This window comes from Arachis ipaensis, chromosome B06 (assembly GCF_000816755.2).
Source record: "Arachis ipaensis cultivar K30076 chromosome B06, Araip1.1, whole genome shotgun sequence".
Classification (NCBI taxonomy): Eukaryota; Viridiplantae; Streptophyta; class Magnoliopsida; order Fabales; family Fabaceae; genus Arachis; species Arachis ipaensis.
In genome coordinates, this window is record NC_029790.2 from 117,226,269 (window position 1) to 117,254,123 (window position 27,855).

Here is a 27,855-nt window from a genome sequence, read left to right on the forward strand (position 1 = left end):
TCAAATCCGCCGGTTCTCTGGTTTTTTGTCAAAACCGGACGGTCTAACTAAGCCATACCGGTTCTTTTTTTATACGATCAGATTACTCAACCAGACCAACCTTGTGACTGCCACTGGTTCGCCGATTTTTGATCCGACCGGATGAGTCGGTCCGGTTCTAACAACACTAGTTGCCCCTTCTGAGTTTCGGAATAACCAATGCTCTTCTCTTTTGTTTGTATTTCATTCTGACTTATGCGAATCACTTCAGGGGAATAATCTCAGTAATTTTATGGTAATATATTTTTTTTAGCAAAATATAGAATTTTTATAACGAAATTCTGCAGACCCTTGCATGGATTTAGTTATAGAACCATTGATACGTGAACGAATAAAAAGTATTTATTTATGTATTATACTAAAAGAAGGAAAAATATTTTTGTATCTCAAAACCAAGGTTCTGAAAATCGAACCGGTCATCGAACCGTTTTAGTTACTAGTTTACTGGTTTATAGGTTCAACCGGTTTGACTGTAGTTGAACCGAAAAAACCGTTTTATAATAAAATAATAAATAAAATATAAATAAACACACTAAAACATAATTATAGTCTAATATAAATTTTAAAATATCATCCAAATTAAAAGTACTACATAAACCAAAATGTTATAATCTCATTCAAATACATACTCAAAAATCAAATAACAAAAACAACCAACCAAACATAAAATGACAACATCTAAGTTTATCATCAATCATCAAAATCCGCTATAACTTGCTGCAGTTTTGCTACATTAATCCCTCACTTATGTAAACCCTTGTGGCTTGCGAGACTTGTTTGTGGATATGCCTAACAGAACAACCAGAGGAGATGAGAGGCCTTGTTATGAATGCCAATAATGAAATGAATTGAGTAGGTTTAACATGACAGGTTTAACATGGCAAGAGTAAGTTTATCATGGCAAATTTTCATCTTCCACTCAATGAACAATTTATTAAATCAACAACAGCAAAACACAATATAAAAGTCAAAAGGTCAAGAACAACACCAAAACAATAATTTATCAAATTAACAAGTTAATAAGATCAATCAAAACTGAAAATTAAAATAGCAAGAACAATATTCAATTATTTATTTAATCACTATATCACTATATCAGTTCACACTTCACAGTTCACAAAAAAACTATATCACTATATCACCATTTCAGTTCACGGTTGAATTACTTGAATCAGAGTTCGCATAGCTTCACTACATACATGTTCTCACTACAATTACTCTTGTTAAAAGTTAAAACCCCTTCTTTGTCATAGATTTTATTAGGGCTGTTTAGTTCGATTAAGCATATACTGTAAGTTTCTCTAGATCTATGTAACAAGCATGTAGGTTATATAAGGGGATAAGTATCCCCGTTTATTATTTCTTTTTCAAATCTGTCGATTGTAATTCCATGTCTGATTATAAATTTCAATTTCAGTTTCAATTCTATGTCTTTATATTTATGTAACTGTTCTATTGAAATCCAATTTGGTTGATCGAGTTCTCATCAGATTAGGGGAAAGATTAATTGAATTTTAGTAACCATGATATTAAAGAGAAGCAATTTGACCACATATCAGATATCACTATAAAAGAGACAATGGTTGCAGAAGGAGAGACAGACAAAGACAGCGAGAGAAGCAAGTATGTATACCTCAAAATTCAACAAAGTAGCAAGACCTCTTCTGCAATTAAGCTCATCGTAATCACTGAGCTAAACTTTCTCAAAACATAACAATTATCAAAATTTATCACAATCTAAACTCATATCTAACAAATAGCTCAAAACTCCAGGCCATCAACACATACCAACACAGGCAACAAAGATCAAACAAATCATCAAATTGCTGTGTGTAATAGTAACAATGCATGTTGCAATTGCTCAGATACATTCTTTTAACTTTGACAAAAACTTCATTCAACTCAAGAGAGGGATAATAAATCTTGAATCTTCCTCAGCAAATCCAAATCAGCCATAACAGTAATACTAAATTGTACCTTCTGATTTGGCAACTAATAAAAAAACCAGAACAAAAAGTTCAAAGTAAAAAAAATAAAATTAACAACCCAACCAAAGAACAAATCAGAATCAACAATAGGGAGGACGACGGAAGAATAAAAATAAATCAGAATCAAACCAACAATCAGAATAAAAAAAGTTCAGAATAAAAACAGATCAGAATCAAAATCAAACAGAGGCTCAATTACAGATTCAAATGCAAGGAAGGATGACGGCGCTGGAAACGGAGAGCTGGCGTAACAAATAAAGAATAATCTCAATGAAATTAATTTCATATATTCAAGAATTGATAATTCTATTTACTAAAAGCATTCAAAGATTTTTTAAAAAAACTTTACCTGGTGCAAAGTATCCATATGTTCCAACTTGTAATATCTGATTTGAAGAACAGGATTAAGAAGTCTAGCAGTTCCAAAGTCTGAGACAACAACATCCAACTTTGAGTTCAACAAAATGTTGTTGCTTGTAACATCTTTGTGAACTATTGGCGGGAAACAATCATGATGCATGTAAGACAATCCATTAGCTATTCCACCAATGATATCTACCCTCTTGCTCCAACTTAACTCCTTAGCTTCTTCATCATCCATGTTCAAGGCATAAAATAAGCTTTCTCTTTCCATGTATTCATATACCAAAAATATGCACTGATGGTGGAGACAAAATCCATGGAGCTTGACAATGATTCTGTGACGGATTTGTGACAACATCTTTACCTCGTTTCGGAAGCTCTTGTCAAAAGATGGATTTTGTGACTCCCTTTAATGAAGTTTCTTCTAGGGCTGCACACGGATCGGATTGGATCGGATATGGCCAAAATTTCGATCCGATCCGCATATTTGCGGATCGGATATCGGATATATTCGCAAAACACAAAAATATTTTTAAAAGTTTATTTTTATTAAAAAAATATCAATGAAATTCATTTTTTCTATTCTTTTAAATATGTTTACTCTTAAAATAATATTAAACATACTTTTCTTAAATAATAAATTAAAATAATACAACATATATGATAATTATTAGTTGAAATAAAACATAAAAAAATATTTATTTATTTATTTTTTTATTTTTGCGGATACGCGGATATGCGGATACCAACACAAAATCCGCAATCCGATCCGATTAGTGTAAGGATCCGATCCGATCCGATCCGAAAGCCTTGCGAATCGGATCCATATCCGCAATTTTCGGATCGGATTCGGATAAATACCGCACATATGCGGATCGAATCCGATCCATGAACACCCCTAGTTTCTTCAATGCAAAAATTTTGCCATTTGAAAGTTGCACTCTGCACACATAGTCATAAGCACCAGTTGCTATGCAGTATTTGATGTCAAAATCCTGTGTTGCTTCGATGATGTCTTCAAATGCAATTTTACCATCATAGTTCCATATGAAAAACAAGTTGCTATTCTTTTCTGAACTTGGTTAAACTTTAACCCTCTTGGTGCGCCGAATAAAACAAAATATACCCACCTAGATGCCTTGATTTTTTAGTGTTTTGATCTTGAACGGAAAAGTTTACAGACATTGGAGTATTACCAATCATTGATTTTGCATAAAAATCCTTGCAGCCTTGTGAACACTCAAAAAAGTTGAATGACAAATTTATATGAGGTATGCTTGCAAGTGCTATAGGTAAATTCCCTGGGAGATCATTGTAGCTAAGATCCAAACTTGATAAAAAAAGATTTTGTCCCAAGAATATAAGGACTATCCTTAATGGACAAAAAGGGTACACTACCACTAAGAAGATTGTGGCTCATATCAAATTTCTTAACATAACCAATTTTTGAGGGAATGTTTCCACTTAACAGATGTCAACTTCACCAAAACTGATACAGTTTAGCACGGGAGATGGGATCAATCTCTCTAACTTGTTATTGGATAGGTCTACATCACAAAGAGAATCAAGAATTCCTATCATCATCATCAAAGCTAGCCACATGTAATAGTCAGCAGTGACACCATCAAATTATATGTTTGTTATGAGTATGAATGGATTAAAAATATTTTGTATTATTGATTATTCTAATTATAAAAGACATAAAAGCATATCAAAAATTAAAAAAAAAAAACAAAAAAGGATGGGAAGAATAACCAAGATGTTAACATTGGATGTAAGCTAAATAAAAATTGAACTAAAAAGAAAATTAAAGAACTTTGTGAGAAAAATGGATAGAACAAAGGAAATACATGGTAAGCCTTAACCATGTCCTTAACCTCACGCATATAGTAATTAATTAATGTTTATATGTTCATTGTATTTAGCAAAGCATTAAAGTTCTAAATAGAAAAAAATATTGCTTTAATAATAACAATTTCTTACCTTATTCATCTTCTAATTAGCAGTTATTTCACTATTGCTATCTCCCCGAAGATTATGCTATCAATTGATGAATTGTAATCCCAGCGAGAAGCAACGACAGTGACTGTTTAAAAGTAGAAAGCTCGTGCGCCACTTGCTGCATTGATGGTCTTGACTTTAGATTAGAACGCAAGCATGTTAATGCAAGTGTTACAACATGAGCTATAGCTTGAGTTTCTTTTTGACTTAATGATAAAGGGATGCGTGGATCCAAGAGATCTTTTACCATTATATTTTTGTTAGAATAAACCAAGGCATCACAAATATTGACTCCCATTCGAGCAGTGTGCTCATGAAAGATTTTAGGGATCAATCCCTTAGTTAATGGGTCTGCTAGCATATATTCTGTTCCTATATGTTCTATGGAAATCTGTTTTTCTTGAATTTTCTCCTTGACAACTAAGAACTTGATGTCTATATGCTTCGATTTTGTCAAGCTCATATTGTTGTTGGAATATAAAACTACTGACTTGTTGTCACAGAATATCTTTAATGGCTTTTCAATGTCATCTACTATATGAAGCTCATTGACAAAGTTTCGCAACCATATGCCATGTTTGGATGCCTCAAAGTAAGCAACATATTCTGCCTCCATTGTTGAGGAAGCTATAAGAGTCTGTTTGTTAGACTTCCATGCAATAGCTCCTCCAGCCAAAATGAAGATACAGCCTGAAGTAGAGCGTCTACTGTCTTGGCATCCCACAAAATTGGAATCAGAATACCCAATGATCTCCAAATTTTCTGATCTCCGATAAGTAAGCATGTAATCCTTTGTTCTCTTCAGATAACGCATTACGCGTTTAACAGCTATCCAATGATCCATGCCCGGATTGCTCAAGTATCTACCCAATACTCCCACTATAAATGATATATCGGGACGTGTGCAGACTTGAGCATACATTAAGCTCCCTAGTGCTGATGCATAAGGTTTATCATGCATTGCTGTCCTCTCAAGATCATTTTTAGGGCATTGCTTAAGACTGAACTTGTCTCCTTTAGCTATGGGTGTGTCCATCGGTCTACAACCTTTCATGCCATATCTACTTAAAATCTTTTCGATATAGTTCTTTTGTGATAATCCAAGAATACCTTGAGAACGATCTCTTAGTATCTCAATTCCTAATACAAAAGAGGCATCACCAAGATCTTTCATTTCGAATTTGTTCGATAGAAATTTCTTAGTTTCATGCAACAAGCCTATATCGTTACTGGCAAGTAGAATGTCATCAACATATAAGACGAAAAAGATGTATTTACTCCCATTGAACTTGCGGTATACACACTCATCTATGATATTCACCTCAAAACCGTATGAGGTAATGACTTGATGAAACTTGTGATACCATTGACGGGAAGCTTGTTTGAGACCATAGATGGATTTCTTTAACTTACAAACCATAGATTTTGAATCATATGATACAATTTTTTCTGGTTGTACCATATACATCATTTTATCAATGTCACCATTGAGAAACGCTGTCTTTACATCCATCTGATGTAGCTCCAAGTCAAAATGAGCTACTAGTGCCATTATGGTTCTAAAAGAGTCTTTCGATGATACTGGAGAGAAAGTCTCTTTATAGTCTATGCCCTCTTTTTGAGTAAAGCCTTTAGCGACTAGACGAGCATTATATCTCTCGATATTACCCTTAGAATCCCTTTTGGTTTTAAATATCCATTTACAACCAATTGGTTTCACACCTTCAGGTAATTCTACGAGATCCCAAATATCATTGTCTTTCATAGACTTCATCTCTTCTTTCATGGCATCGATTCACTTTTCAGAGTTAGAACTTTGCATAGCTTGAAGAAAATTGATTGGGTCATTTTCTGTCAAACCAATGCCATCCTCATGTTCTTGGAGATAGACTACATATTCATCCGAAATTGCACTTCTCCTTTCTCTTATGGATCTCCTTAATGGCACTTCTTGAGGTTGTTAAGCTTGCTGCATGGGTTGGGGTTGAGGAGGATTCTCATTATTTTCCGGTACTGTAGTAGTATCTTGAGCAACAACAATATTCTCATTGTTCTCTTGTACTGTAACTGGATCTACAGTAAGATTTTCATTGTGCTCTTGTACTATAACTGTATCTTGAACAATAATAGGCACAAGGTCCTGATCATTGTCAGTTATAGAATCCTCATCAAAAGCAACATTCCTAATATTTCCTTCCCCCCCAAACTCAACATCCTCAAGAAATCTCGCATTTCTCGTTTCAAAAATAGACCTTGATGCAGGATTGTAAAACTTGTACCCCCGTGAACGCTCAGCGTAACTAACAAAGTAGCAACTAATTGTCCTTGAGTCCAATTTTCTTTCATGCGGCCTATAAGGTCGCGCCTCAGCTGGATATCCCCAAATATGCAAATGCTTTATACTGGACCTTTTCCCAGTCCAAATTTCATATGGGGTTTTGTTAACTGCTTTGCTTGGCACCCTATTAAGGATGTACACTGCGGTCTTTAAAGCTTCTCCCTAGAGTGATTCAGGCAAGGAAGAATGACTAATCATACTTCTCACCATGTCCTTAAGAGTTCGGTTCCTTCACTCTGCAACACCATTCATGCTAGGTTTGCCTGGCATGGTGTATTGCAGAACAATACCACACTCCTCTAGGAAAAGAGCAAAAGGCCTGGGACGTTGCTCACCTGAACTATCATATCTTCCGTAGTATTCTCCACCACGATCAAATTTGACAGCTTTAATTTTCTTTCCAAGTTGAAGTTCAACTTCAGCTTTGAAAGACTTGAAAACATCCAAGGCTTGGGACTTTTCATGAATTAAATATAGATACCCATAACGAGAGTAATCATCTATGAACGTAATAAAGTACCATTGTCCATTCCAAGAGACAGTAGGGAATGGGCCACATATATCGGTATGTATCAGTTCTAAGACATCTTTAGCTCTATCGGCACCTAATTTCCTTTCGTTTGTCCTTTTCCCCTTTATGCACTCAATGCAGACTTCAAAGTCTGCCAAATTTAGGGGTCCAAGAATTCCATCCGACACGAGCCTCTGAATTCTCTGTTTAGAGATGCGACCTAGGCGTTTGTGCCATAATGATGCCGAATTCTCATTTAGTTTTCGTTTTATACCTGTTTGCAGTATTTTATTATTATAGGAATTTAATTCAAGCCTATATAGATTATCCACCAAATGACCAGAGTAAATATTATTTGAATTATAGAAGAGACTGACTTTATTGTCTCCGAACGAACAAAAATAACCTGATTTGTCCAAACGAGAAACAGAAATCAAATTCCGTCTAAATGACGGTACATAAAATGTCTCTAATAAATCCAAGTAAAATTCACTCGTGGAACATAATCTAAAGGTTCCTATAGCTTCGACTGCAACTATATTGCCGTCTGCCACATAGATGTATCTTTCAGCATCACTTGGCGGTCGGCTCCACAGGCAACCCTGCATAGTAACACTTACATGAGTAGTAGCAGCAGAATCTACCCACCAAGTATCAACAGGTGCATAACTTAAACTAGCCTCAGAACAAACAAAAGTAAGAATTATACCCTTCTTTACACGCCAGGTGGCATATTTGGTACAATCTTTCTTCATGGTCCCACCTTCTTACAGAAGAAACAGGTTGAAACTTGATCCTGTTTCTTAGCCTTTTTCTGCTGAGAAGGCACATCCGCAGTAGTATCACGCTTCCTTTTATAATGAGAAGATAAAGCCATGTGAGCACTTTCAGTCTTATCTTGCTGTAGCCTCTCTTCTTCTTGCACACAGTGAGATATAAGCTCATTTAAGGACCAAGTGTCCTTCAGAGTGTTATAACTCACTTTGAATTGCCCAAAGTGTGCAGGAAGGGATATCAAAATGAAATGCACGAGTAAGTCTTCAGACAACTCTAAGTTTAGTGCTTTCAATTTTGAAGCAAGATGAGACATTTCCATAATGTACTCCCTTATGTTCCCTCTACCTTTATACCTCATGGAGACAAGTTTGCTCAAAAGACTACTTGCCTCCGCCTTTTCATTCTTAGTAAAGAATTTTTCAGCATCCTTTAGGAACTGTTTGGCATCTTTACCCTCAGTAATTGAGCCCCGAAACGTCTCAAGAATTGAGCGTTTCATGATCATAATGCTCATTTGATTGGATCTCTCCCACTTCTCTATTTTAACCTCATTGAGATTTTCCGGAGTGGAAGTGAGTTTCTCCTCTCGAAGAGCTATATCTAGATCCATACAACCGAGGACAATATCGATGGTATCCTTCCAAACTTTAAAGTTTGAACCATTCAGCATATGAATACTACTAATTTGTGTAGAAACAATGGTAGCTAAAGCCATAGTTTCTGGATTAGAACAAATAAACATGTAGTAAATATTAGTTAAATAATGGGAAAAAAAATCCATATTGAGATATCTAGAACAACATTAATTTTCAATCTTTGGATAGAAAAATTAACTGTAAGTGAAACTCTCATTGCAATAATCAAATATTGTCAAAATTTCTATCACACATTAAGCCTTTCTTTGGACCGACTAAATGCACACATGGAAACTTAAACTTCGCAACCTATTTATTACCGTATATATTTTCTATTAATTGGCCAAACAATAACCTTCCTTTGGGCCGATTATTTATCGCATAATTAATAGAAAATAAACGAATGTTTATTATTTGGCCAAACAATAAACTTTCTTTGGGCCGATTATTGTCCGCATAAATAATAAGCATTACTTTATTCATAATTAGTTACCCAAACATGTATTTACTATCAATATGTATATGTAATTCAGCCAAATATAGACCTTCCTTTGGGCTGACCAATATTCGCATGAATTACAAATCACCATATTCCTAATGTTTTGAATAAATCAATTTTCACAAAAGAGGCTACTTTGATAGCATAATGTTCAATCAATTTATTCTAAAACCAAATCTTCAGAAAATAGGTGGGTATAATAATCCAAATTATTACTAGTTTCCTTATGTAATAATTAAATAAAAAAAATTTCTTAAACCGCACAAAAAATTAAATCTTAATAAAAAAAATTTAAAACGCCGATTAGTTTCGTATATATTATCGGCAACTTATTACCACTATTTTCTCCAAAAAGAACGAATCCATGAAACAGATAGCGAAGAGGTGCATGATCATTATCCACACACATATGTTGCTTTACTCATAAATCAAAGGCGCAGTACATTCACATGTACAAAATACATTAACAAATAAATCAATACATATAAAGAAGGCACTGCAATTCATAAGGTCAATGTATACACATTAAAATAAATAATGAATTCACCGGATCCACAAAATTGAATTCGATCCAAACAAAGCAAACATGTTTTGATCCGGTGAAATTAAAAAACTTAATATTTTCAATGGCTCAATTATAGATGGCTCTGATACCACTTGTTGGAATAAATTAATTTCAATAATCCAGATCATCCATATTGAATCACCAAAAGTATATCATAATGCGGAAGCGTAACTTTACTCATAAGAGTCAGAAATTGATGGAAGGATTTGGATCTTGTGGTTCTTTCGATCTTCCTCAACCGAAGCCTTCTGTATCCCTGGCGGCTGAATTGTGACTCTTTTGATGGAAAAAGAGCAACAAAGGCGGCTTTGGTGTATTGGGGACCGAAACCCTGAAGGCCTATTTATATTTGAGCATGGCACCCATTAAACCCTTAAGCCCAAATAAAATAGTATCTAAAGTCCAAAAGATAATATATCTAAAATTCAAAAGATAATTATCTAAGGAACAAAAGATAATATCTGGTTTTATTCTCATTTAATTCCAAATCAAAAGTAATAATGACTTATTCAATTTAGCATTTAAAACAATAAATGAGATCACCATTATATAAGTCATTTAATTTGAAATAGTATAATTTGTGATTATAATTAATATATCTATTGCCCACAAATAAATTAGGAAATTAAATAATTTCCTAACAATGTCATCTAGCAAATATGAGATTAGCTCTCTTGGGTGCCTCCCATTAAAGTTTCCAATGCCACCACTCCAAAATTATAGACATCACACTTTTCTGTCACAGTCATTGTATGAGCCAACTCTGCATAACGAATAAAGAATAATCTCAATAAAATTAATTTCATATATTCAAGAATTGATAAATCTATTTCCTAAAAGCATTCAAAGATTTTTTAAGAAAACTTTACCTGGTGCAAAGTACCCATATGTTCCAACTTGTAATGTCTAATTTGAAGAATCAGGATCAAGAAGTCTAGCAGTTCCAAAGTTTGAGACAAAACATGCAACTCTGAGTTCAACAAAATGTTGTTTCTTGATACATCTTTGTGAACTATTGGCGGAAAACAATCATGATGCATGTAAAACAATCCATTAGCTGTTCCGCTAATGATATCCACCCTCTTGCTCCAACTTAACTCCTAAGCTCTTCATCATCCATGTTCAAGGCATAAAATAAGCTTCCTCTTCCCATGTATTCGTATGCCAAAAACATGCACAGATGGTAGAGACAAAATCCATAGAGCTTGACAATGTTTCTGTAACGGATTTGTGACAACATCTTTACCTCGTTTCGGAAGCTCTTGTAAAAAGATGGATTTTGTGACTCCCTTTAGTGAAGTTTCTTCAATCCAAAAATTTTGCCACTTGAAAGTTGCGCTCTGTACACATTGTCATAAGTAACAGTTGGTATGCAGTATCTGATGTCAAAATTCTGTGTTGCTTCGATGATGTCTTCAAATGAAATTTTACCATCATAGTTCCATATGAAAAACAAGCCTCTATTCTGTTCTGAACTTGTTTAAACTTTAACCTTCTTGGTGCGCCGAATAAAAAAAAATATACCCACAAAAATGACAAGGAGGAAGAAACAACTGATAGAAAGAGCAATTACACCTACGTGCCTTGATTTTTTCGTGTTTTGATCTTGAACGGAAGAGTTTACAGACATTGGAGTATTACAAATCATCGATTTTGCATAAAAATCCTTGCAGTCTTATGGACACTTAAAAAAGTTGAATGACAAATTTATATGAGGTATGCTTGCAAGTTCTATAGGTAAATTCCCTGTGAGATTATTGTAGCTAAGATCCAAACTTGATAGAAAAAGATTTTGTCCCAAGAATATAAGGACCATCCTTAACGGACAAAAAGGGTACACTACCACCAAGAAGATTGTGGCTCGTATCAAATTTCTTAACATAACCAATTTTTGAGGGATTGTTTCCACTTAACAGATGTCAACTTCACCAAAACGGATATAAATTAGCATGGGAGATGGGATCAATCCCTCTAACTTGTTATTGGATAGGTTTACATCACAAAGAGTATTAAGAATTCCAATCATCATCATCAAAGCTAGCCACATGTAATAGTCAACAGTGACACCATCAAATTATATGTTTGTTATGAGTATGAATGGCTTAAAAATGTTTTGTAATATTGATTATTCTAATTATAAAAGACATAAAAACATATCAAAAATTAAAAATAAAAACAAAAAAAGGATGGAAAGAAAAACCAAGATGTTAACATTGGATGTATGCTAAACAAAAATTGAACTAAAAAGAAAATTAAAGAACTTTGTGAGAAAAATGGATAGATCAAAGGAAATACATGGTAAGCCTTAACCATGTCCTTAACCTCACGCATATAGTAATGAATTAATGATTATACGTTCATTGTATTTAGCAAAGCATTAAAGTTCTAAATAGAAAAAAATATTACTTCAATAAAAGCAATTTCTTACCTTATCCATCTTCTAATTAGCAGTTATTTCACTATTGCTATCTCCCCGAAGACTATGCTATCAACTGATGAATTGTAATCTCAGCGAAAAGTAACGATAGTGACTGTTTAGAAGTAGAAAGCTCATGTGCTACTTGCTGCATTGATGGTCTTGACTTTGGATTAGAATGTAAGCATGTTAATGCCAGTGTTACTACATGAGCTATAGCTTGAGTTTCTTTTTGACTTAATGATAAACGGATGCGTGGATCCAAGAGATCTTTTGTCTTTATGTTTTTGTTAGAAGTGTCATCTAGCAAAGATGAGATTAGCTCTCTTGGGTGCCTCCCATTAAAGTTTTCAATGCCACCACTCCAAAACTATAGATGTCACACTTTTCTGTCACAGCCATTGTATGAGCCAACTCTGCACAACGAATAAAGAATAATCTCAATGAAATTAATTTCATATATTCAAGAATTGATAAATCTATTTACTAAAAGCATTCAAAGATTTTTTTAAGAAAACTTTACCTGGTGCAAAGTACCCATATGTTCCAACTTGTAACGTCTGATTTGAAGAATCAGGATCAAGAAGTCTAGCAATTCCAAAGTTTGAGACAACAACATGCAACTCTGAGTTCAACAAAGTGTTGTTGCTTGTTACATCTTTGTGAACTATTGGCGGGAAACAATCATGATGCATGTAAGACAATCCATTAGCTGTTCCGCTAATGATATCCACGCTCTTGCTCCAACTTAACTCCTTAGCTTCATCATCATCAACATTCAAGGCATAAAATAAGCTTCCTCTTCCCATGTATTCGTATACAAAAAACATGCACCGATGGTGGAGACAAAATCCATGGAGCTTGACAATGTTTCTGTGACGGATTTGTGACAACATCTTTACCTCGTTTCGGAAGCTCATGTCAAAAGATGGATTTTGTGACTCCCTTTAGTGAAGTTTCTTCAATGCAAAAATTTTTCCATTTGAAATTTGCGCTTTGTACACATAATCATTAGTCCCAGTTGCTATGCAGTATCTGATGTCAAAATCCTGTGTTCCTTCGATAATGTCTTCAAATGCAATTATACCTTCATAATTCCATATGAAAAATAAGTCTCTATTCTTTTCTGAACTTGGTAAATTTTTAACCTTCTTGGTGCACCGAATAAAACAAAATATACCCATAAAAATGACAAAGAGGAAGAAACAACTAATAGGAAGAGCAATTATACCTAGGTGCCTTGATTTTTTGGTGTTTTGACCTTGAACGGAAGAGTTGACAGACATTGGAGTATTACCAATAATTGATTCTGCATAAAAATCCTTGTAGCCTTGTGGACACTAAAAAAAGTTGTATGACAAATTTATATGAGGTATGCTTGCAAGTTCTATAGGTAAATTCCTTGTGAAATTATTGTAGCTAAGATCCAAAATTGATAAAAAAAAAAAAAGTGGTAGGAATATAAGGACCATCCTTAATGGACAAAAAGGGTACACTACCACTAAGAAGATTGTGGCTCATATCAAATTTCTTAACATAACAAATTATTGAGGGAAAGTTTCCACTTAACAGATGTCAACTTCACCAAAACCTATACAATTTAGCATGGGAGATGGGATCAAACCCTGAAGCTTGTTATTCGATAGGTTTACAAAACAAAGTGAATCAAGAATTCCTATCATCATCATCAAAGCTAGCGGCATGTAATAGTCAGCAGTGACACCATCAAATTATATGTTTGTTATGAGTTTGAATGACTTAAAAATATTTTGTATTATTGATTATTCTAATTATAAAAGACATAAAAACAAATCAAAAATTAAAAAAAAAAAACAAAAAAGGATGGAAAGAATAACCAAGATGTTAACATTGGATGTAAGATAAATAAAAATTGAACTAAAAAGAAAATTAAAGAACTTTGTGAGAAAATTGGATAGATCAAAGGAAATACATGGTAAGCCTTAACCATGTCCTTAACCTCACACATATAGCAAAGAATTAATGATTATATGTTCATTGTATTTAGCAAAGCATTAAAGTTCTAAATAGAAAAAAAATATTGCTTCAATAATAACAATTTCTCACCTTATTCATCTTCTAATCAGCAGTTATCACACTATTGCTATCTCCCCAAAAATTATGCTATCAATTGATGAATTGTAATCTCAGCGAAAAGCAACGACAGTGACTGTTTAGAAGTAGAAAGCTCGTGCGACACTTACTGCATTGATGGTCTTGACTTTGGATTAGAACGCAAGAATGTTAATGCCAGTGTTACTACATGAGCTATAGCATGAGTTTATTTTTGACTTAATGATAAACGGATGCGTGGATCCAAGAGATCTTTTACCATTATGTTTTCATTAGAAGTGTCATCTAGCAAAGATGAGATTAGCTCTCTTGGGTGCCTCCCATTAAAGTTTCCAATGCCACCACTCCAAAATTATAGACGTCACACTTTTTTGTCACAGTCATTGTATGAGCCAACTCTGCACAACGAATAAAGAATAATCTCAATGAAATAAATTTCATATATTCAAGAATCGATAAATCTATTTACTAAAAGCATTCAAAGATTTTTAAAGAAAAGTTTACCTGGTGCAAAGTACCCATATGTTCCAACTTGTAATGTCTGATTTGAAGAATCAGGATCAAGAAGTCTAGCATTTCCAAAGTCTGAGACAACAACATGCAACTCTGAGTTCAACAAAATGTTGTTGCTTGTTACATCTTTGTGAACTATTGGCGAGAAACAATCATGATGCCTGTGAGACAGTCCATTAGCTGTTCCGCTAATGATATCCACCCTCTTGCTCCAACTTAACTCCTTAGCTTTTTCATCATTCATGTTCAAGGCATAAAATAAGCTTCCTCTTTCCATGTATTCGTATACCAAAAACATGCACCGATGGTGGAGACAAAATCCATGGAGCTTGACAATGTTTGTGTGACGGATTTGGAACAACATCTTTACCTTGTTTCAGAAGCTCTTGTTAAAAGATGGATTTTGTGACTCCCTTCAGTGAAGTTTCTTCAATGCAAAAATTTTTCCTTTTGAAAGTTGCACTTTGTACACATAGTCATAAGTACCAGTTGCTATGCAGTATCTGATGTCAAAATCCTGTGTTGCTTCGATGATGTCTTCAAATGCAATTTTTCCATCATAGTTCCATAGGAAAAATAAGTCTCTATTCTTTTCTGAACTTGGTTAAACTTTAACCTTCTTGGTGCGCCGAGTAAAACAAAATATACCCACAAAAATGACATGGAGGAAGAAACAACTAATAGGAAGAGCAATTATACCTAGGTGCCCTGATTTTTCTGTGTTTTGATCTTTAATAGAAGAGTTGACAGACAATGGAGTATTTTCAATCATTGATTTTGCATAAAAATTCTTGCAGCCTTGTGGACACTCAAAAAACTTGAATGACAAATTTATATGAGGTATGCTTGCAAGTTCTATAGGTAAATTCCCTGTGAAATTATTGTAGCTAAGATCCAAACTTGATAAAAAAAAGATTTTGTCCCAAGAATATAAGGACCATCCTTAATGGACAAAAAGGGTACACTACGACTAAGAAGATTGTGGCTCATATCAAATTTCTTAACATAACCAATTATTGAGGGAATGTTTCCACTTAACAAATGTCAACTTCACCAAAACGGATACAGTTTAGCATGGAAGATGGGATCAATCCCGTCTAACATGTTAATGGTTAGGGTTACATCACAAAGAGAATCAAGAATTCCTATCATCATCATCAAAGCTAGCCACATGTAATAGACCGCAGTGACACCATCAAATTATATGTTTGTTATGAGTATGAATAGCTTAAAAATATTTTATAATATTGATTATTCTAATTATAAAAGACATAAAAACATATCAAAAATTTAAATAAAAAAAAAACAAAAAAAGGATGAAAGGAATAACCAAGATGTTAACATTGGATGTAAGTTTAATAAAAATTGAACTAAAAAGAAAATTAAAGAACTTTGTGAGAAAATTGAATAGATCAAAGGAAATACATGGTAAGTCTTAACCATGTCCTTAACCTCACGCATATAGTAAAGAATTAATGTTTATATGTTCATTGTATTTAGCAAAGCATTAAAGTTCTAAATAGAAAAAAAATTGCTTCAATAATAACAATTTCTTACCTTATTCATCTTTTAATCAGCAGTTATCACACTATTGCTGTCTCCCCGAAGATTATGCTATCAATTGATGAATTGTAATCTCAGCAAAAAGTAACGACAGTGACTGTTTAGAAGTAGAAAGCTCGTGTGTCACTTGATGCATTGATGATCTTGACTTTGGATTAGAACGCAAGCATGTTAATGCCAGTGTTACTACATGAGCTATATCTTGAGTTTGTTTTTGACTTAATGATAAACGGATGCATGGATCCAAGAGATCTTTTACCATTATGTTTTTGTTAGAAGTGTCATCTAGCAAAGATGAGATTAGCTCTCTTGGGTGCCTCCCATTAAATTTTCCAATGCCACCACTCCAAAACTATAGACGTCACACTTTTCTGTCACAGTCATTGTATGAGCCAACTCTGCACAACGAATAAAGAATAATCTCAATGAAATTCATTTCATTCATCCAAGAATTGATAAATCTATTTACTAAAAGCATTCAAAGATTTTTTAAGAAAAGTTTACCTGGTGCAAAGTACCCATATGTTCCAACTTGTAATGTCTGATTTGAAGAATCAGGATCAGGAAGTCTAGCATTTCCAAAGTCTGAGACAACAACACTCAACTCTGAGTTCAAAAAAATTTTGTTGCTTGTTACATCTTTGTGAACTATTTGCGAAAAACAATCATGATGCATGTAAGACAATCCATTAACTGTTCCGCTAATGATATCCACCCTCTTGCTCCAACTTAACTCCTTAGCTTCTTCATCATCCATGTTCAAGGCATAAAATAAGCTTCCTCTTCCCATGTATTCGTATACCAAAAACATGCACCGATGGTGGAGACAAAATCCATGGAGCTTGACAATGTTTCTGTGACGGATTTGTGACAACATCTTTACCTCATTTCGTAAGCTTTTGTCAAAAGATGGATTTTGTGACTCCCTTTAGTGAAGTTTCTTCTATGCAAAAATTTTGCCATTTGAAAGTTGCACTCTGTACACATTGTCATAAGTACCAGTTGCTATGCAGTATATGATGTCAAAATCCTGTGTTGCTTCGATGATGTCTTCAAATGCAATTTTTCCATCATAGTTCCATAGGAAAAATAAGTCTCTATTCTTTTCTGAACTTGGTTAAACTTTAACCTTCTTGGTGCGTCGAGTAAAACAAAATATACCCACAAAAATGACATGGAGGAAGAAACAACTAATAGGAAGAGCAATTATACCTAGGTGCCCTGATTTTTCTGTGTTTTGATCTTTAATAGAAGAGTTGACAGACAATGGAGTATTTCCAATCATTGATTTTGCATAAAAATTCTTGCAGCCTTGTGGACACTCAAAAAAATTGAATGACAAATTTATATGAGGTATGCTTGCAAGTTCTATAGGTAAATTCCCTGTGAGATTATTGTAGCTAAGATCCAAACTTGATAAAAAAAAGATTTTGTCCCAAGAATATAAGGACCATCCTTAATGGACAAAAAGCGTACACTACCACTAAGAAGGTTGTGGCTCATATCAAATTTCTTAACATAACCAATTTTTGAGGGAATGTTTCCACTTAACAGATGTCAACTTAACCAAAACGGATACAGTTTAGCATGGAAGATAGGATCAATCCCGTCTAACATGTTAATGGTTAGGGTTACATCACAAAGAGAATCAAGAATTCCTATCATCATCATCAAAGCCAGCCACATGTAATAGACCGCAGTGACACCATCAAATTATATGTTTGTTATGAGTATTAATAGCTTAAAAATATTTTATAATATTGATTATTCTAATTATAAAAGACATAAAAACATATCAAAAATTAAAAAAAAAACAAAAAAAGATGGAAAGAATAACCAAGATGTTAACATTGGATGTAAGCTAAATAAAAATTGAACTAAAAAGAAAATTAAAGAACTTTGTGCGAAAAATGGATAGATCAAAGGAAATACATGGTAAGCCTTAACCATGTACTTAACCTCACGCATATAGTAATGAATTAATGATTATATGATCATTGTATTTAGCAAACCATTAAAGTTCTAAATAGAAAAAAATATTGCTTCAATAATAACAATTTCTTACCTTATTCATCTTCTAATCAGCAGTTATTTCACTATTGCTATCTCCCCGAAGATTATGCTATCAATTGATGAATTGTAATCTCAGCGAAAAGCAACGACAGTGACTGTTTAGAAGTAGAAAGCTCGTGCGCCACTTGCTGCATTGATGGTCTTGACTTTGGATTAGAACGCAAGAATGTTAATGCCAGTGTTACTACATGAGCTATAGCATGAGTTTATTTTTGAGTTAATGATAAACGGATGCGTGGATCCAAGAGATATTTTACCATTATGTTTTCGTTAGAAGTGTCATCTAGCAAAGATGAGATTAGCTCTCTTGGGTGCCTCCCATTAAAGTTTCCAATGCCACCACTCCAAAACTATAGACGTCACACTTTTTTGTCACAGTCATTGTATGAGCTAACTCTGCACAACGAATAAAGAATAATCTCAATGAAATAAATTTCATATACTCAAGAATTGATAAATCTATTTACTAAAAGCATTCAAAGATTTTTAAAGAAAAGTTTACCTGGTGCAAAGTACTCATATGTTCCAACTTGTAATGTCTGATTTGAAGAATCAGGATCAAGAAGTCTAGCATTTCCAAAGTCTGAGACAACAACATCCAACTCTGAGTTCAACAAAATGTTATTGCTTGTTACATCTTTGTGAACTATTGGCGAGAAACAATCATGATGCCTGTGAGACAGTCCATTAGCTGTTCCGCTAATGATATCCACCCTCTTGCTCCAACTTAACTCCTTAGCTTTTTCATCATCCATGTTCAAGGCATAAAATAAGCTTCCTCTTTCCATGTATTCGTATACCAATAACATGCACCGATGGTGAGACAAAATCCATGGAGCTTGACAATGTTTGTGTGACGGATTTGGAACAACATCTTTACCTTGTTTCGGAAGCTCTTGTTAAAAGATGGATTTTGTGACTCCCTTTAGTGAAGTTTCTTTAATGCAAAAATTTTTCCTTTTGAAAGTTGCACTCTGTACACATAGTCATAAGTACCAGTTGCTATGCAGTATCTGATGTCAAAATCCTGTGTTGCTTCGATGATGTCTTCAAATGCAATTTTTCCATCATAGTTCCATAGGAAAAATAAGTCTCTATTCTTTTCTGAACTTGGTTAAACTTTAACCTTCTTGGTGCGTCGAGTAAAACAAAATATACCCACAAAAATGACATGGAGGAAGAAACAACTAATAGGAAGAGCAATTATACCTAGGTGCCCTGATTTTTCTGTGTTTTGATCTTTAATAGAAGAGTTGACAGACAATGGAGTATTTCCAATCATTGATTTTGCATAAAAATTCTTGCAGCCTTGTGGACACTCAAAAAAATTGAATGACAAGTTTATATGAGGTATGCTTGCAAGTTCTATAGGTAAATTCCCTGTGAGATTATTGTAGCTAAGATCCAAACTTGATAAAAAAAAGATTTTGTCCCAAGAATATAAGGACCATCCTTAATGGACAAAAAGGGTACACTACCACTAAGAAGATTGTGGCTCATATCAAATTTCTTAACATAACCAATTTTTGAGGAAATGTTTCCACTTTACAGATGTCAACTTCACGAAAACGGATACAGTTTAGCATGGAAGATAGGATCAATCCCGTCTAACATGTTAATGGTTAGGGTTACATCACAAAGAGAATCAAGAATTCCTATCATCATCATCAAAGCTAGCCACATGTAATAGACAGCAGTGACACCATCAAATTATATGTTTGTTATGAGTATGAATAGCTTAAAAATATTTTATAATATTGATTATTCTAATTATAAAAGACATAAAAACATATCAAAAATTAAAAAAAAAAAAAACAAAAAAGGATGGAAAGAATAACCAAGATGTTAACATTGGATGTAAGCTAAATAAAAATTGAACTAAAAAGAAAATTAAAGAACTTTGTGCGAAAAATGGATAGATCAAAGGAAATACATGGTAAGCCTTAACCATGTACTTAACCTCACGCATATAGTAATGAATTAATGATTATATGATCATTGTATTTAGCAAACCATTAAAGTTTTAAATAGAAAAAAATATTGCTTCAATAATAACAATTTCTTACCTTATTCATCTTCTAATCAGCAGTTATTTCACTATTGCTATCTCCCCGAAGATTATGCTATCAATTGATGAATTGTAATCTCAGCGAAAAGCAACGACAGTGACTGTTTAGAAGTAGAAAGCTCGTGCGCCACTTGCTACATTGATGGTCTTGACTTTGGATTAGAACGCAAGAATGTTAATGCTAGTGTTTCTACATGAGCTATAGCATGAGTTTATTTTTGAGTTAATGATAAACGGATGCGTGGATCCAAGAGATCTTTTACCATTATGTTTTCGTTAGAAGTGTCATCTAGCAAAGATGAGATTAGCTCTCTTGGGTACCTCCCATTAAAGTTTCCAATGCCACCACTCCAAAACTATAGACGTCACACTTTTTTGTCACAGTCATTGTATAAGCCAACTCTGCACAACGAATAAAGAATAATCTCAATGAAATAAATTTCATATATTCAAGAATCGATAAATCTATTTACTAAAAGCATTCAAAGATTTTTAAAGAAAAGTTTACCTGGTGCAAAGTACCCATATGTTCCAACTTGTAATGTCTGATTTGAAGAATCAGGATCAAGAAGTCTAGCATTTCCAAAGTCTGAGACAACAACATGCAACTCTGAGTTCAACAAAATGTTGTTGCTTGTTACATCTTTGTGAACTATTGGCGAGAAACAATCATGATGCCTGTGAGACAGTCCATTAGTTGTTCCGCTAATGATATCCACCCTCTTGCTCCAACTTAACTCCTTAGCTTTTTCATCATTCATGTTCAAGGCATAAAATAAGCTTCCTCTTTCCATGTATTCGTATACCAAAAACATGCACCGATGGTGGAGACAAAATCCATGGAGCTTGACAATGTTTGTGTGACGGATTTGGAACATCTTTACCATGTTTCGGAAGCTCTTGTTAAAAGATGGATTTTGTGACTCCCTTCAGTGAAGTTTCTTCAATGCAAAAATTTTTCCTTTTGAAAGTTGCACTTTGTACACATAGTCATAAGTACCAGTTGCTATGCAGTATCTGATGTCAAAATCCTGTGTTGCTTCGATGATGTCTTCAAATTCAATTTTACCATCAAAGTTCCATATGAAAAACAAGTCTCTATTCTTTTCTGAACTTGGTTAAACTTTAACCTTCTTGGTGCAGCAAATAAAACAAAATATACCCACAAAAAAGACATGGAGGAAGAAACAACTAATAGAAAGAGCAATTATACCTAGGTGCCCTGATTTTTCTGTGTTTTGATCTTTAATAGAAGAGTTGACAGACAATGGAGTATTACCAATCATTGATTTTGCATAAAAATTCTTGCAGCCTTGTGGACACTCAAAAAAATTGAATGACAAATTTATATGAGGTATGCTTGCAAGTTCTATAGGTAAATTCCCTGTGAGATTATTGTAGCTAAGATCCAAACTTGATAAAAAAAGATTTTGCCCCAAGAATATGATGACCATCCTTAATGGACAAAAAGGGTACATTACCACTAAGAACATTGTGGCTCATATCAAATTTCTTAACATAACCAATTTTTGAGGGAATGTTTCCACTGAACAAATGTTAACTTCACCAAAATGGATACAGTTTAGCATGGGAGATGGGATCAATCCCTCTAACTTGTTATTGGTTAGGTTTACATCACAAAGAGAATCAAGAATTCCTATCATCATGATCAAAGCTAGCCACATGTAATAGTCAGCTGTGACACCATCAAATTATATGTTTGTTATGAATATGAATGGCTTAAAAATATTTTGTAATATTGATTATTCTAATTATAAAAGACATAAAAATATATCAAAAATTAAAAAAAAAAACAAAAACAAAAAAGGTTGGAAAGTATAACCAAGATGTTAACATTGGATGTAAGCTAAATAAAAATTGGACTAAAAAGAAAATTAAAGAACTTTGTGAGAAAAATGGATAGATCAAAAGAAATACATGGTAAGCCTTAACCATGTCCTTAACCTCACACATATAGTAATGAATTAATGATTATGTGTTCATTGTATTTAGCAAAGCATTAAAGTTCTAAATAGAAAAAAATATTGCTTCAATAATAACAATTTCTTACCGTATTCATCTTCTAATAAGCAGTTATTTCACTATTGCTATCTCCCCGAAGATTATGCTATCAATTGATGAATTGTAATCTCAGCGAAAGCAACGACAGTGACTGTTTAGAAGCAGAAAGCTCGTGCGCCACTTGCTGCATTGATGGGCTTGACTTTTGATTAGAACGCAAGCATGTTAATGCCAGTGTTACTACATGAGCTATAGCTTTAGTTTCTTTTTGACTTAATGATAAACGGATGCGTGGATCTAAGAGATCTTTTACCATTATGTTTTTGTTAGAAGTGTCATCTAGAAAAGATGAGATTAGCTCTCTTGGGTGCCTCCCATTAAAGTTTCCAATGCCACCACTCCAAAACTATAGACGTCACACTTTTCTGTCACAGTCATTGTATGAGCCAACTCTGCCCAACGAATAAAGAATAATCTCAATGAAATTAATTTCATATATCCAAGAATTGATAAATCTATTTACTAAAAGCATTCAAAGATTTTTTAAGAAAACTTTACCTGGTGCAAAGTACCCATATGTTCCAACTTGTAATGTCTGATTTGAAGAATCAGGATCAAGAAGTCTAGCAGTTCCAAAGTCTGAGACAACAACATGCAACTCTGAGTTCAACAAAATGTTGTTGCTTGTTACATCTTTGTGAACTATTTGCGGAAAACAATCATGATGCATGTAAGACAATCCATTAACTGTTCCGCTAATGATATCCACCCTCTTGCTCCAACTTAACTCCTTAGCTTTTTCATTATCCATGTTCAAGGCATAAAATAAGCTTCCTCTTTCCATGTATTCGTATACCAAAAACATGCACCGATGGTGGAGACAAAATCGATGGGGCTTGACAATGTTTATGCGACGGATTTGTGACAACATATTTACCTCGTTTCGAAAGCTTTTGTCAAAAGATGCATTTTGTGACTCCCTTTAGTGAAGTTTCTTCAAAGCAAAAATTTTGCCATTTGAAAGTTGCACAATGTACACACAGTCATAAGTACCAGTTGCTATGCAGTATCTGATGTCAAAATCCTGTGTTGCTTCAATGATGTCTTCAAATGCAATTTTACCATCGTAGTTCCATATGAAAAACAAGTCTCTATTCTTTTTCTGAACTTGGTTAAACTTTAACCTTCTTGGTACGCCGAATAAAACAAAATATACCCACAAAAATGATATGGAGGAAGAAACAACTAATAGGAAGAGCAATTATACCTAGGTGCCTGATTTTTTAGTGTTTTATCTTTAACGGAAGAGTTGACAGACAATGGAGTATTACCAATCGTTGATTTTGCATAAAAATTCTTGCAGTCTTGTGAACACTCAAAAAAATTGAATGACAAATTTATATGAGGTATGCTTGCAAGTTCTATAGGTAAATTCCCTTTGAGATTATTGTAGCTAAGATCCAAACTTGATAAAAAAAAGATTTTGCCCCAAGAATATAATGACCATCCTTAATGGACCAAAATGGTAGATTACCACTAAGAACATTGTGGCTCATATCAAATTTCTTAACATAACCAATTTTTGAGAGAATGTTTCCACTTAACAAATGTTAACTTCACCAAAACGGATACAGTTTAGCATGGGAGATGGGATCAATCCCTCTAACTTGTTATTGGTTAGGTTTACATCACAAAGAGAATCAAGAATTCCTATCATCATGATCAAATCTTGCCACATGTAATAGTCAGCTGTGACACCATCAAATTATATGTTTGTTATGAATATGAATGGCTTAAAAATCTTTTGTAATATTGATTATTCTAATTACAAAAGACATAAAAATATATAAAAAAAAAACAAAAACAAAAAAGGTTGGAAAGTATAACCAAGATGTTAACATTGGATGTAAGCTAAATAAAAATTGGACTAAAAAGAAAATTAAAGAACTTTGTGAGAAAAATGGATAGATCAAAAGAAATACATGGTAAGCCTTAACCATGTCCTTAACCTCACGCATATAGTAATGAATTAATGATTATGTGTTCATTGTATTTAGCAAAGCATTAAAGTTCTAAATAGAAAAAAATATTGCTTCAATAATAGAAATTTCTTACCTTATTCATCTTCTAATCAGTAGTTATTTCACTATTGCTATCTCCCCGAAGATTATGCTATCAATTGATGAATTGTAATCTCAGCGAAAAGCAACGACAGTGACTGTTTAGAAGCAGAAAGCTCGTGCGCCACTTGCTGCATTGATGGGCTTGACTTTGGATTAGAACGCAAGCATGTTAATGCCAGTGTTACTACATGAGCTATAGCTTGAGTTTCTTTTTGCCTAAATGATAAACGGATGCGTGGATCTAAGAGATCTTTTACCATTATGTTTTTGTTAGAAGTGTCATCTAGCAAAGATGAGATTAGCTCTCTTGGGTGCCTCCCATTAAAGTTTCCAATGCCACCACTGCAAAATTATAGACGTCACACTTTTCTGTCACAGTCATTGTATGAGCCAACTCTGCCCAACGAATAAAGAATAATCTCAATGAAATTAATTTCATATATCCAAGAATTGATAAATCTATTTACTAAAAGCGTTCAAAGATTTTTTAAGAAAACTTTACCTGGTGCAAAGTACCCATATGTTCCAACTTGTAATGTCTGATTTGAAGAATCAGGATCAAGAAGTCTAGCAGTTCCAATGTCTGAGACAACAACATGCACCTCTGAGTTCAACAAAATGTTGTTGCTTGTTACATCTTTGTGAACTATTTGCGGAAAACAATCATGATGCATTTAAGACAATCCATTAACTGTTCTGCTAATGATATCCACCCTCTTGCTCCAACTTAACTCCTTAGCTTTTTCATCATCCATGTTCAAGGCATATAATAAGCTTCCTCTTTCCATGTATTCGTATACCAAAAACATGCACCGATGGTGGAGACAAAATCCATGGAGCTTGACAATGTTTATGCGACAGATTTGTGACAACATATTTACCTCGTTTCGAAAGCTTTTGTCAAAAGATGCATTTTGTGACTCCCTTTAGTGAAGTTTCTTCAATGCAAAAATTTTGCCATTTGAAAGTTGCACTCTGTACACATAGTCATAAGTACCAGTTGCTATGCAGTATCTGATGTCAAAATCCTGTGTTGCTTCAATGATGTCTTCAAATGCAATTTTACCATCGTAGTTCCATATGAAAAACAAGTCTCTATTCTTTTTTTGAACTTGGTTAAACTTTAACCTTCTTGGTACGCCGAATAAAACAAAATATACCCACAAAAATGATATGGAGGAAGAAACAACTAATAGGAAGAGCAATTATACCTAGGTGCCCTGATTTTTTAGTGTTTTGATCTTTAACGGAAGAGTTGACAGACAATGGAGTATTACCAATCGTTGATTTTGCATAAAAATTCTTGCAGCCTTGTGGACACTCAAAAAAATTGAATGACAAATTTATATGAGGTATGCTTGCAAGTTCTATAGGTAAATTATCTGTGAGATTATTGTAGCTAAGATCCAAACTTGATAAAAAAAAAAAAGATTTTGCCCCAAGAATATAATGACCATCCTTAATGGACAAAAATGGTACATTACCACTAAGAACATTGTGGCTCATATCAAATTTCTTAACATAACCAATTTTTGAGGGAATGTTTCCACTGAACAAATGTTAACTTCACCAAAACGAATACAGTTTAGCATGGGAGATGGGATCAATCCCTCTAACTTGTTATTGGTTAGGTTTACATCACAAAGAGAATCAAGAATTCCTATCATCATGATCAAAGCTAGCCACATGTAATAGTCAGCTGTGACACCATCAAATTATATGTTTGTTATGAATATGAATGGCTTAAAAATATTTTGTAATATTCATTATTCTAATTATAAAAGACATAAAAATATATCAAAAAAAAAACAAAAAAGGTTGGAAAGTATAACCAAGATGTTAACATTGGATGTAAGCTAAATAAAAATTGGACTAAAAAGAAAATTAAAGAACTTTGTGAGAAAAATGGATAGATCAAAAGAAATACATGGTAAGCCTTAACCATGTCCTTAACCTCACGCATATAGTAATGAATTAATGATTATGTGTTCATTGTATTTAGCAAAGCATTAAAGTTCTAAATAGAAAAAAATATTGCTTCAATAATAACAATTTCTTACCTTATTCATCTTCTAATCAGTAGTTATTTCACTATTGCTATCTCCCCGAAGATTATGCTATCAATTGATGAATTGTAATCTCAGCGAAAAGCAACAACAGTGACTGTTTAGAAGCAGAAAGCTTGTGCGCCACTTGCTGCATTGATGGGCTTGACTTTGAATTAGAACGCAAGCATGTTAATGCCAGTGTTACTACATGAGCTATAGCTTGAGTTTCTTTTTGACTTAATGATAAACGGATGCGTGGATCTAAGAGATCTTTTACCATTATGTTTTTGTTAGAAGTGTCATCTAGCAAAGATGAGATTAGCTCTCTTGGGTGCCCCCCATTAAAGTTTCCAATGCCACCACTCCAAAACTATAGACGTCACACTTTTCTGTCACAGTCATTGTATGAGCCAACTCTGCACAAGGAATAAAGAATAATCTCAATGAAATTAATTTCATATATTCAAGAATTGATAAATATATTTACTAAAAGCATTCAAAGATTTTTTAAGAAAACTTTACCTTGTGCAAGGTACCTATATGTTCCAACTTGTAATGTCTGATTTGAAGAATCAGGATCAAGAAGTCTAGCAGTTCCAAAGTCTGAGACAACAACATGCAACTCTGAGTTCAACAAAATGTTGTTGTTTGTTACATCTTTGTGAACTATTGGCAGGAAACAATCATGATGCATGTAAGACAATCCATTAGTTGTTCCGCTAATGATAACCACCCTCTTGCTCCAACTTAACTCCTTAGCTTCTTCGTCATCCATGTTCAAGGCATAAAATAAGCTTCCTCTTTCCATGTATTCGTATACAAAACACATGCACCGATGGTGGAAACAAAATCGATGGAGCTTGACAATGTTTCTGTGACGGATTTGTGACAACATCTTTACCTCGTTTCGAAAGCTCTTGTCAAAAGATGGATTTTGTGACTCGCTTTAGTGAAGTTTCTTCAATGTAAAAATTTTGTCATTTGAAAGTTACGCTCTGTACACATAGTCATAAGTACCAATTGCTATGCAGTATCTGATGTCAAAATCTTGTGTTGCTTCGATGATGTCTTCAAATGCAATTTTACCATCATAGTTCCATATGAAAAATAAGTCTCTTTTCTTTTCTGAACTTGGTTAAACTTAAACCTTCTTGGTGCGCTGAATAAAACAAAATATACCCACAAAAATGACAAGGAGGAAGAAACATCTGATAGGAAGAGC

At 33.8% G+C, this 27,855-nt stretch overlaps 2 long non-coding RNA genes and 1 pseudogene across 2 annotated transcripts in view; 1 reads left to right on the plus strand and 2 right to left on the minus strand.

Moving 5' to 3' along the window:
* The window catches only part of LOC110263508, a 24,930-nt gene extending 23,264 nt beyond the window's left edge, over positions 1 to 1,666 (plus strand). The window contains exon 4 of the long non-coding RNA XR_002349291.1: positions 1,336 to 1,666. This is a non-coding gene — a long non-coding RNA (uncharacterized LOC110263508). The remainder of the gene's footprint in view (positions 1 to 1,335) is intronic.
* On the minus strand, positions 683 to 2,288 carry LOC110263507. The gene is made up of 2 exons (XR_002349290.1): positions 2,227 to 2,288; positions 683 to 828 (listed from the first exon to the last, which is right to left on the minus strand). It is a non-coding gene; the product is annotated as an uncharacterized LOC110263507 (long non-coding RNA).
* On the minus strand, positions 19,298 to 23,273 carry LOC110263820 (annotated as a pseudogene).